The sequence below is a fragment of the Lutra lutra genome, chromosome 7 (genome assembly GCF_902655055.1).
Source record: "Lutra lutra chromosome 7, mLutLut1.2, whole genome shotgun sequence".
Lineage (NCBI taxonomy): Eukaryota > Metazoa > Chordata > Mammalia > Carnivora > Mustelidae > Lutra > Lutra lutra.
Genome location: NC_062284.1, coordinates 63,500,136 through 63,512,463, shown reverse-complemented (window position 1 = coordinate 63,512,463; position 12,328 = coordinate 63,500,136).

Below are 12,328 nucleotides of genomic sequence, written 5' to 3'. Positions count from 1 at the left end.
CTTTTCCTTTTGTTTTTCCTAGAGCTATTAAATGCTTCATTTTTATTTTTCACTTGCTTTGTTTTGATATAATTATCACTAACTCAATGAAATTCTCCCCCAGAAATATCTTTCTTTATACTATGTTACATCTATCACTTTTACCTTCTTTGAAACACCTGAGAGCCTTCTGATTTCTCTATTTTGGCTTTGATTCTTCTCTAGAGTTGCTTCACAGCTGTGATTCTGGGATTAAATTTTACCATTAGTCTGAGAATTAATTTCTTTCTTCCTTCCTTCTTTTTTTAATTTTTTATTTTTTTATTTGACAGAGAGAGAGATCACAAGTAGGCAGAGAGGCAGGCAGAGAGAGAGGAGGAAGCACTCACTCCCCACTGAGCAGAGAGCCTGATGTGGGGCTTGATTCCAGGACCCTGAAATCATGACCTGAGCCGAAGGCAGAGGCTTAACCCACTGAGCCACCCAGGTGCCCCTCCTTCCTTCCTTCTAAGGCTTTGGATACACATATCTCTTTCTTGTGTTAGATCCCATTTCCAGGATCATATGTATGAACTTTTGAAACTTTTTTCTTTTCTTTTTCAATAACAACTCTAAAACATCCTTTTTTTTTTTTTTAAGATTTTATTTTTAAGTAACCTCTAGACCCAATGTGGGGCTCGAACCTACAACTCTGAGATCAAGAGTTGCATGCTCTACTGACTGAGCCAGGCAGGTGCCCCCAGTGACTCTAAAATTTCAGTGGCTTCAAACAAAAAACATTTATTTCTCATTTTCATTAGCTATTTATTGTGGATTGGCTGCACCCCTGCTCCCTCTTGGCTTTTTCCCAGGACCCAGGAGCAATCATCATCTGAGCCATACCAATGTTTTGGGAAAGAAAAGAGCAATGGGAGTCAGCATTTTCTCTTACATTTTATTGTTAGAGCAAACCGATGGCCAAGATTGACGTTAGTGGGATGGGAGTAAAATTCTAGTCCTGATAGAGAGAGGCAGGAAATATTTTGAACACATAATGCAATCTACCATGTGTTCCTATTTCTTGGTTAGCGCTCACATTTTGGAAGAGCCCATTCTCCAATAGCTTCCTGAGGAAAGGTGCATAAGAGTCACTTTTATTGAGATCTTGCACGTCTAAAATATCTTTTTATCCAAATGGTAGTTTATTTGAATACAGAATTCTAGGTTGGAAATCATTTTCCTCAGAATCTGTGGATGTTGCCCTAATATCTTCTTGATCCAGGGTTCTTTTGAAAAGTCCACTGTAATCTTAATGCTTGTTTGTAGCTTTTTTCCTTTCTGGGAGCTTATTTTTGTTCCTCGTGTTCTGAAATTTCACAGTGGTGTGCCATGGTGTGACTTTGTTTCTATCTATTGTACTGGGCACTTGGTAGGTCCTCTAAATTTGGAAAGTCGTGTTCTGCAGCATAGAAATTTTCTTGAATTGTGCCTTTGATAATTTCCTGACCTCTACCTTTTCTATTTTTACTACCTTTCAATTTTCACTTCTCTTGTTTTATTTTACACGTATAAAGGTACTCTTTTTTTGTTATTATTATTGGAATGTTTTCCCCCCTGAATGGCATCCTGTACTTATTTAAGAGATGCCAAATCATATCCTATTTCTTTCTTTTTTTTTTTTCAGATTTTTATTTATTTATTTGACTGACAGAGATCACAAGTAGGCAAAAAGGCAGGCAGAGAGAGAAGGGGCTAAGCAGGCTCCCCAACGAGAAGAGAGCCCGATGCGGGGCTTGATCCCAGGACCCTGGGATCATGACCTGAGCTGAAGGCAGAGGCTTTAACCCACTGAGCCACCCAGGCGCCCCTCATCTCCTATTTCTGTTAGAATCTTTACTAATAAATTGCTTTTTGAAATTTTTCTTTCTCCTGTGTAGTCTTTCCAACCTTGAAGTTGACTGTTTCTTTTTTGTTTTGGTCTCTGTATTTTATGTTAGAGATATTACTCAAATTTCTTAAATTTCTGGCGACTCCCCCACCCCCTTCAGAAACTCTGTTTTGCTCTCTCCAGGGAATTGCCCAACAGAGTGGAGAAAAGAAGTCTCTCGGCTGCATGGAGTTGAGGAAGGGAGCCGTTACTTAAATGGACTTTCAAACAATTCTGTTTTCAGTCTTGGCTCCACTTCCATTAAGTACCTGGTATATCAATCTTTAAATATTGTGTGGGTTCTGTGTGCAAATCAGATTGCCTCTCAGCTCTCCCCTTTGCTGGGTTTGGATTCAACTTTCTTGGGTCTGCTCAGTCAACTGTTAACCCCCCATCCCTGTATTTTCAGTTTTCCAAAATGTTATTGCCGTGGTTCCTCTCCATTCACTTTGGTCTCAAAAGTTTATGCTTTTTAAAAATCACGTTACTGTTGTTTGGGTGGACTTGGAGCAAGAACAGAGGTAAATGCTACATTCAACCTGCTATTTTAAAATAAAAGTCTTAGGACTTTCAGAACAGCCGGGGAAGACCTTATTATCCCCAGTTTATGCATGAGTAACAGACTTCAAATGACTTGCCAAGATTATACTGTATATAATGTTGGATCTAGAGCTTGTGTTTAGTTCTTCTGACTCCATTCTTTTCACTAACTTCCTGAAAAAGAAGACTATGTAACATAGTTATTAAATGCATAGTCTCTGGCACCAGAGACCTAGATATGAGTCCAGGTTTTGCCTCCTGATAGCAGAATGCTTATGACAGATTGTTTCCTTTCACTACATTGGAAGTTCCTCATCTATAAAATGGGGATGGTAGCAATAGCCTGACCTCACCATAGTATTGTGAGGATTCAATTAGACAATGCATGTAAAGTACCCAGCTGAGTCTCTGGCATATAGTGAGGGCTCCCTTATTACTATAGTGGAAAAATTGAAATGATAAGATGTAATAATGATTTGCAGTTTTAATTAACTGAACGATGTCCAGGGAAACTTTTAAATTAATTCTGCAGACATTTACTGAATGATTAACATGTGAACTATGGAATGTTTATTCTTCCTTTCTTTTCTATTTGAATGTCTTTATGAAAATGTCTTTGATTAGCAACTACTTCAAACCTAGTTGACCTTAGGTGACAAACTTCTGAGTAAGGAGACAAGAATTGGTCAGGGTGGTAGTTTTTCTCTCCACCAATACCTAAGGAAATGAACAACAGGAACAAAATTTCATTGGCAAAGCCCAAAATTCACCAGCAGCTACAACAAGGTAAAGGATAAAACCTTACACATAAATTAAATGTTAAAAAAAAAAGTGGCCAACAAATGAAACAGAATATTCTGGTACAGTAAGTATGGCTCCTCACCCTACCCCCATTCCTCAGAGTAGATTGAGAGGAAATAAGGGTGTAGTGGGGAGTTGACAGCTCTCTAAGTATTCTCGATAATACCTTCATTAACATGTGAAGAATTCTGAGGGTATAGATAAGTAATTCTGGGGAGCATGGAGAGATGCAGGAATCCAAGTAAATTGTTTTAGATAGAAGCCTCCATATACCACATGAGCTTTCCCTTTCCCCCAGAGCTTTCCATTTCCCTTTCCCCCAGAGCTCTCCCTTTCCCCCAGAGCTTTTCCATTTCCCACAGGCTGAGCAAAAGAACGGATACAAGTTATGCAGGAGGGTTCTAGCACCCCTGACTGGTTAGACTGGGCTGGCATAGGCTCTTTAACTGGGTCTTACAAGAGAGAAAGGCTAATAAGGGCATCGCTCGGTCCTAACTCCCTTTTTTTCTTTCCCTTATCCTCAATCCTCACGTTAGAGAAAATTAGTTAGAAAACAACTCCGAACTCTTAAACTGAGGTAAGAAAAACTGACATATATCAGAGCAAAGTGAAAGTCTGAAAAGTCTGTCCATGCTAATCATGAACTGGGTGAACCGTAGTAACATGACCACCGTTCAAGCATGGTAGAAAGAAACAGGTGAAGGATCTTTTTTGAAAAACAGGAGAAAGGGGCGCCTGGGTGGCTCAGTTGTTGGGCATCTGCCCGCGGTTCGGGTCATGATTCCAGGGTCCTGGGATTGAGCCCCACATTGGGCTCTCTGCTCAGCGGGAAGCCTGCTTCTCCCTCTCCAACTCCCCCTGCTTGTGTCTCTCTCCCTGTCAAATAAATAAATCTAAAAAAAAAAAAAAATCTTAAAAAAAAGGAAAAGAAAAAGAAAAAGAAAAACAGGTGAAAGATCTAGTTCAGATGAAAACAACTGTTAAGGAAAAACCAGAGCTGGACAGTGGTTAAAGTTATTAAAGTTAAAGTGATTAAAAACAGATTTTATTCAGAAATATTATTCAGGAGAAAAGAGACCTCAGTATGAAACCAGGCTCAATTCTGAATACAGTAAGGAAAACTGGGAATTTATAATCTAGGAGTAGAGTCAGGATAGGGTGTGTGGTTGGTGGATGAACAATTACTAAGAAGAAATAGGGATAAGGCGATATTCTGGCAAAACCAGCCTAACAAGATTCTTGCTAAAGATTGGCCAAAGTGATCAAACATCACCTGGGAAAGAGTAGGAGATGAGGTATTTGGTAAGATGTTGAAGATGATCAGATATTGAGTTTGGGAGGATTCTGGCTAAACTGACTTAACAGATTCTTCCTAAAACTGAGTGATGCAGAGATGGACAAAATTCCAAAGGATGGAAAAAAGTCCAAAAGTCAAAGCTAATTGGGATGAGGATTCAGAAGATGCTGATTAAAATCTGGTCAAGGAGAAATTTTTTTGGTCACAACCCAGAGAAAGGAAGAGTATTCTTTTTTTTTTTTTTTTAAAGATTTTATTTATTTATTTGACAGACAGAGATCACAAGTAGACAGAGAGGCAGGCAGAGAGAGAGAGAGGAGGAAGCAGGCTCCCCGCCAAGCAGAAAGCCTGACTCAGGGCTCGACCCCAGGACCCTGAGATCATGACCTGAGCCGGAGGCAGAGGCTTTAACCCACTGAGCCACCCAGGCACCCTGGGAAGAGTATTCTTTAAAGTTTATTTGTTTCAGTAATCTCTACACCTAATGTGGGGCTTGACGTCACCACCCAGAGATCAAGAGTTGCACGGTCTTCCAACTGAGTCAGCCAGGCACCCCAAGAAGCATATTCCTTACGAATGTTTTCTACTATAGACTCAGTAAGAAATAATATTTAATAAAATAAGAAATCCCAGGTGAAACATAAAAACAACAGAATAATTGAGGGGTGCCTGGCTGGCTCAGTCAGTGGAGAATGAAACCCTTGATCTTGGGGTTGTAGATTCAACAGCAAGGAACAAAATAGACTTGGCTAAAAATCAAGTTAATGGCATGGAGGAGAGACTTGGAACAGACACAATGAATAAAGAGGGAAAGGCCATAGAGATTTGAGAATTAAAAAAAAGAAAAAGAAATATATACTAAAATATGATCCAATATTGAGCTAACTGGTGTCCTGGAAGAAAACACAACAAATTCAAAGATAATAAGAGCTATTGTTCAGAAAACTACCCCTCTTATACCAGGGAAAATTGATTCAGAAAAATTGACAGAGAGATATATTCTGATTAAGTTCTTGAACTTCAGAGTTAAATATATGAATCCTCCAGGTATCTTGAAAAAAAAATAGTCACATTTGGGAAAAGTTTGATTCATCTGAGACTTTCCCATTGCAAATGTTAGGAAAAAAGACAAAGGGGTGATGGCTATAAAATTCTGAAAGAAAGCGAAGAAAGTGTGAGCGCAAAGTAACATTTTTATGCAAGTATTTGTTCAGTATAAATGCAACAGGTAGATAAGAAAGAATTCAGGTAACATCCCCCCCCCAACAAAACCCCCAAATAATCCAATTAAAAAATAGGCAGAAGACCTGAACAGACATTTCTCCAAAGAAACATACAGATGGCCAAGAGACACATGAAAAACTACTCAACATCACTAATCATCGGGGAAATGCAAATCACAACTACCAAGAGGTATCACCTGACACCTAGCCTGTCAGAATGGCTAAAATCAACAACACAAGAAACAACTGGTGTTGTTGAGGATATGGACAAAAAGGAACGCTCATGCACTGTGGTGGGAATGCAAACTGGTGCAGCCATTCTGGAAAACGGTATGGAGTTTCCTCAAAAAGTTAAAAATCGAATTACCCTATGATCAGTAACCACAATACTGGATATTTACCGGAAGAATACAAAAACACTAATATGAAGGGATACATGCCTCCCCTTTGTTTACTGCAGCATTATTTACAATAGCCAAATTATGGAAGCAGCCCAGGTGTCCATCGACTGATGAATGGATAAAGAAGACATTATATATATAATGGAATATTACCCAGTCATAAGAAAGAATGAAACCTTGCCACTTGCAACAACATGGATGGAGCTAGACGGTATAATGCTAAGCAAAATAAGTCAGAGAAAGACAAATACCACATGATTTCACTCATATGTGGCATTTAAGAAACAAGACAAACAAGCAAACGGAAAGAGAGAGAGAAATCAAGAAACAGACTCTTAATTACAGAGAATAACCTGATGGTTACCAGAGGGGAGGTAGGTGGGAGGATGAGTGAAATAGTGTTGGGGATTAAGGAATGCACTTGTGATGAGCACCAGGTTACATATGGAATTGTGGAATCACTATACTCTACACCTGAAGCTAATAAAAACACTATGTGGCTATTGGCCATTCTTAAACTACTTAGCAAAGAAATCCCACCTACCAGGACATGAATGGATAAAAATAAAGCCTCCAGGGGGGCACCTGGGTGGCAGAGTCTGTTAAACATGGGACCCTTGGTTTCAGCTCAGGCCCTGATCTCAAAGTGATGAGAACGAGCCCCTAGTAGGGCTCTGAGTCTGCTTGAGATTCTCTTTCCCTCTTCCTCTGCCCCTCCTGCTCATGCTCTCTCTCTCTTGCTCTCAAATAAATGCATAAATCTTTAAAAATAAAAAATAAAACCTCCAGGAATAGTGAATCTGGAGGATAAAAGGACTGGTTGCAAGCGCTGAATCCATTTGAATACTGAAGTGAGATTAAACAAGTAGAAGAAATATGGTTGCTAAAAGCCATAAGTATTATAAAGCCTGATAAAACTGATTATATAAACCACAAAAATTGGGAGTTAGAGTCAGAGTTTGAGAGGAAGTACAGTAATGTTAATGATTTCATTTTGTAGGGCAAATAGTCAATTGACACTACTAATCAAGAAAAATGGGTTGTTCTGGTTTCTTCAGATTTATGTACTTTCTTTGCCCATATTCCTTTTTCTTCTTTGTTGCCTTTCTCTTTTATATATATGTTTTAACCAATATGCACTGAATATTAATCTACATAAACTGAATACTTAATAAATGTTGTTGAAGTAATTTTGCAGTTTGTATGGAACTGTAAATTCTATGAAGATTGGGAATGTGTCTTATTCATCTTTAAATTCTCTCAGCACTTAGCATGGGGACTTGCACGTAGTAGACCATAATAAATTTTTTAAATATATGAATTAACTTAGTTTCATATACATTTTGTTGCTAGAACAATGGCTAAAGACTGGTTGGAAATAAAAGGAAAATGAACCATAATTGGAAAATATAATAAAGCCTGGCACCCACATCTGAGAGACCTATTGTAAATGCTTCTGATGCCTTGTTAAGGACATTCTATTGTTTTCTGGATGCATTTCCCCCTTATTAAATAATCTCCTCTTTCTGTAATTTAATCATTGACACTGCTACCAAAATGATCATTTCCAAACACAGATCTGATCCTGTCATTTCTCTGCTTAAAAACCTGCAATGCCCCCCTACAGTCCATGCAACAGAATCCAAATTCCTAATTGTGGCATGGAAGGTCCTGTATGTTCTAGTCTCAGTCCATTTTTCCTAGCTAACACATTCCACATGCTATCCATCCAGGGGTATTTGCAATTTCTGAAGCATGCTATACATATTTGTGCTTCTAAGTCTTTACTCATGCTGTTTCTTCTACTTAAAATATGACTCCTCATCCCATACCTTGCTCTTTCTTCTGTTATCTGCACCCAACACCATACTAGTTCATTCCTAGGAACCCAAATCAAATGCTTTCTCTCTAAGACTTTGCTGTCTCCCAGGCTTAAATAATTTACCATGTGTTGTTCTCTTGTAGTGTTTTTTTTTTTTTTTAAAGATTTTATTTATTTGTTAGAGAGAGGGAGAGAAAGCGAGCACAGGCAGGCAGGGGCAGAGGGAGAAGCAGGCTCTCTGCCGAGCAAGGAGCCCAATGTGGGACTCGATCCCAGGACGCTGGGATCCTGACCTGAGCCGAAGGCAGCCGCTTAACCAACTGAGCCACCCAGGCATCCCGCTCTTGTAGTGTTTTGCTCCTGCTCCATGTATGATGTAATAGCTAACTGTTTATATACCTACCCCTCTCTCCTAGATTGTGAACTTCTTGGTCTATACATTTCATTTTCCCATTTTCTTTGGGCTATGTATTATGTTTTCAAGAAAGCTGACACAGTATAATGTGCCTAACACATAGTAAAGGCTCAATAAATGTAATTAGGACTAAAAAAGCCACATGCATAAAAATCCACATTAAAATTTTTTTCTAAGTGTAATGGGGGCTAAACTGAAAATCCAAAAAGATGGTAGAAGGGAAAACTGTCTATTAAACCATAGGGGAATTCTGTCCTGATTAAAAAAAAAAAAGACTTGAACATTTCTACAGAGGTAAACTGTTCTGGAAAAACTAAATGAATTGTTCAGCTACTCATATTAAAGCAAGTATACATTTATTATTCTTGGAAAACTATAACTTGAGTAAAGATGCTTTAATCTGTGAAGCAGTGTGCTCCATTTGGATATGCAAATCTTTGTGTTTGGAACAGGAGTCTTGCTTCTGCAGACATTGCTGCAGAAAAGAAGAGAAAAACTGTTTCTTTTCTCTCTGTAGATGTAGACTATATGTGTCAATATATTGTTTCTGTGGAGATGTGAATGTCCTCTTTTGAGCCCTTGTTCTCAGGAGTACAAAAGCTGAGATCTAAAAGATAAAGGCAACCAAGGACAGGCATGATCATTACTACTTACTGGAGAAATAATTATGCAAAGGGACTAGACTGGTTTCCGTGAGTCTCTACCTGGACCTACCTGTAAAGACTGAATAACTAACTCAGTCTCTGTGAGCAATGTGCTGAGGTTGGACTGTTAAGCTCTTAAAGGCAATGGCACAGCTGGGTCAAAGGTCAAGGTCATATGCCTGGTGATGGGAGGTGGGGTCTCCTCTAAAGGAGTAGATATTCCCAGGTCAATCATCCTAGGGAGAGGCAGCAACTGAGATAGAAAATGGGACTTTGAAAATGGACCTTAAATTGGGTGAGGGGAGTTGTTTTCTTCTCTGAGCTTCTTCTCTCTGTGGTTGAGCCTGAGTGTCCAAGACATGGTCAGGGGAACTCTTGATGGAGAGGGGAGCTGTCTTCAGTCACATGGACCCTAGCTGAAAGCTCAACAACAAAGCCCATGAAGACTTTGAGAGTAGCCAGGTCATAACTGCAGGTTACTCTGGATAACCCTGGTCTTAGCTGTGCTGTAAGGAGACTTTGATGGGAAGAGACTGCATTTGTGATGTCCTGGAGAAGAGAGGGAAATGCCTCTTCCTGCCAGGTCCCAAGACAATGGTGAAAGTTGTACTGGCTGGAGAGAGATCAGTGTCCCAGAATATCAGGGTATGGGATATCTGAAGTAGAGACAGGAGTAATTCAGTTATTTCAGGCCTATGTTGGTGACTGCATCTGCCCTAGGGACTTCTCAACAGGAAAGAAGGTAGAGAAACTTTAAAGGGGGCTGCCATCCTAATAATTTGGAAGGCAAGAGCTCAATCATTGTCGTTTGGAGTTTTAAATATGGCCTCCTTTACACTAAAAAATTCATGAAAGCTATGATGCTCTGATTAACAAGGGCACATGAGGCCTTTTATTGAACAAAACCTTATTATCATGGACATCCTGCTCAAAAGACTTGAGAAAAACAAAGATAAATAAAATATTCCTCAGTTTGATTTTATATGAGTCTTTTGTTTTTAGTTTCCCTTAGGCTTCTCTCTTGATCCCTGTATAGGTGTACATTTAACCAGAAACCAATAGTTGCTTTTCTTCCATTATACATCCAACCTCTGTTTTCCTCACAAAGTGTTCTGATTTAGCGAGTAAGGGGAGAGTTTGAAGCTCTTTCTGGCCATGGATGAACATCTAACTGGTCTTTCAATGAGGTGAGCATCTAAGTTAACATGATTTTCTTTGGCTGAACAGGAATGTTAACACATTGGCATAGCCCCCACAATCTCATCCCTGTTGATTGCATCTCCGGTCATACTCTGAAAAAAGACTGCATTCAGTTCCTTAGAGCTTTTCTGGATTCATGGTGTTTGCCTTTTTATTCTAACAGCTGCTTATTTGCATAACCAGTTAAAGACATTTCCCTACTGTCAAACTACTGGATTTCCTCTAGCTTCTTGGACATTTTTTCTTGCTCTTGTAGATTCTGTAAACAAATAGCAACTTTTGCCTTCAACATAAGTTCTGCTTGCCTGAACTCTTTCATTATCTTCTCCAACCACACAACAAAGTTGAGCTTTGTAGAATATCACTTTGGCATATTAATGATTTCATGTCTCCAAGGCCTTCCTGAAATTACTAGTTTCTTCATAGATCTTTTTCTGGAACTTAAACACTATAAAATATCTAATTTACTTCATGCAACAAACACGTATTGAATACCTACTATGTTGCACACCCAGGCTACCTGCTGGGGCTACATAGTAGAGGCACTCACCTTTGGTTTGAAGTCTTGAGTTTCTGACTCACTGTTCTAGATTCTTAAGTCCTCCAGGATTACATTGAAAAGTGGAACCTCCTCTTATGACTATTGAATGCCACAAAGGAAAATACAACTAAGGAGAACAATTCAGGTTGTTGAGGTGATTACTGAAGAGGGGGAGGGTCCCATGCAAAAAATTGGAGAAAAGTAGTGAAATCCAAGGACACTACGGAAGTATACTTTATTTTTATGTTTTTAAAAGATTTTATTTATTTACTTGACAGACAGAGATCACAAGTAGGCAAAGAGGCAGGCAGAGAGAAGGGGTAGGGGGAAGCAGGCTCCCCGAGGAGCAGAGAGCCCAATGCGGGGCTGGATGACCTGAGCTGAAGGCAGAGGCTTTAACTCACTGAACCACCCAGGCGCCCCTATTCTTTATTTTTTTAAGAATGTTCTAACCCCGGGGCACCTGGGTGGCTCAGTGGGTTAAAGCCTCTGCCTTCAGCTCGGGTCATGGTCTCAGGGTCCTGGGATCGAGCCCCGCATAGGGCTCTCTGCTCAGCAGGGAGCCTGCTTCCTCCTCTTTCTCTGCCTGCCTCTCTGACTACTTGTAATTTCTATCAAATAAATAAATAAAATCTTTAAAAAAAAAGCTTAAAAAAAAAAAAAGAATGTTCTAACCCCAACATAGGGCTTGAGTTCAGGAGCTCAGGACGTCCCCCCCCCCATCAAAGGTCACACATTCTACTGACTGAGACAGCAGGAACCCCCTCCCCCCTCCGGGGGTGGGGGGTGAGGACCTACTTTAAAGGTCAGATGTTTTCTAAATTGATGTAGGGTTTCATCTTTGTTATGTGTGTTATCCCTATAAACACGACCACTATAAATGAAAATAATATGAAATTATGCACATTGCATTATTTTTCAATTAATATATTTATTACAGCATTAATGTTGGGTTGATAGGATTCTTTTATATAACATTTCCTTCCATCAAAAAATTTTGAGGAAGAATATTGTTTTTTGGTGAAGTTTTCATAAAGAACATGAGGTCTTTAGATGTAGGGTCACAAAGGGCAGGAGACAATTTTTTTTCTCTGCGATATATACCTCCTGACACATTTTGGTGTTTTGTTGAGGAAGTGTGGAGATACGGTAATTCTAGTTCTGAAGGTGCAAGGAAAGGACCCATCACTGCCTCTGCACCCTACCAGCTGAAGGAGCACACCTCAATCTCTTCCTTTTGTCTTCTGAAAATAAAAGGGAGGCATAGGGTGTTAGAGTGATTGGTTTCTGAGGGGTTAAACCCAGGTGCTTAAAAACCCTTGCGAACCCTACGGCTTTTACTTAAGTAGCTCCTGTAAAACAGATGTTCTCCAAAATAAGAGCACCAGAGAAGATAGGCCCGCCAGGCCGACTCCGGGTAAAGCTCAGGTGGGGGCAGCTGCCTAGTCCCGAGCGGAAGGTGCCTGCATTCTGCAGGTGCAGTGATTGTTATCTCGCACCGCCCCGGCTCCCGAGAGGGCGGGACTCGTGGCGTTGCAGAGTGTGGGACTTGACCCCTG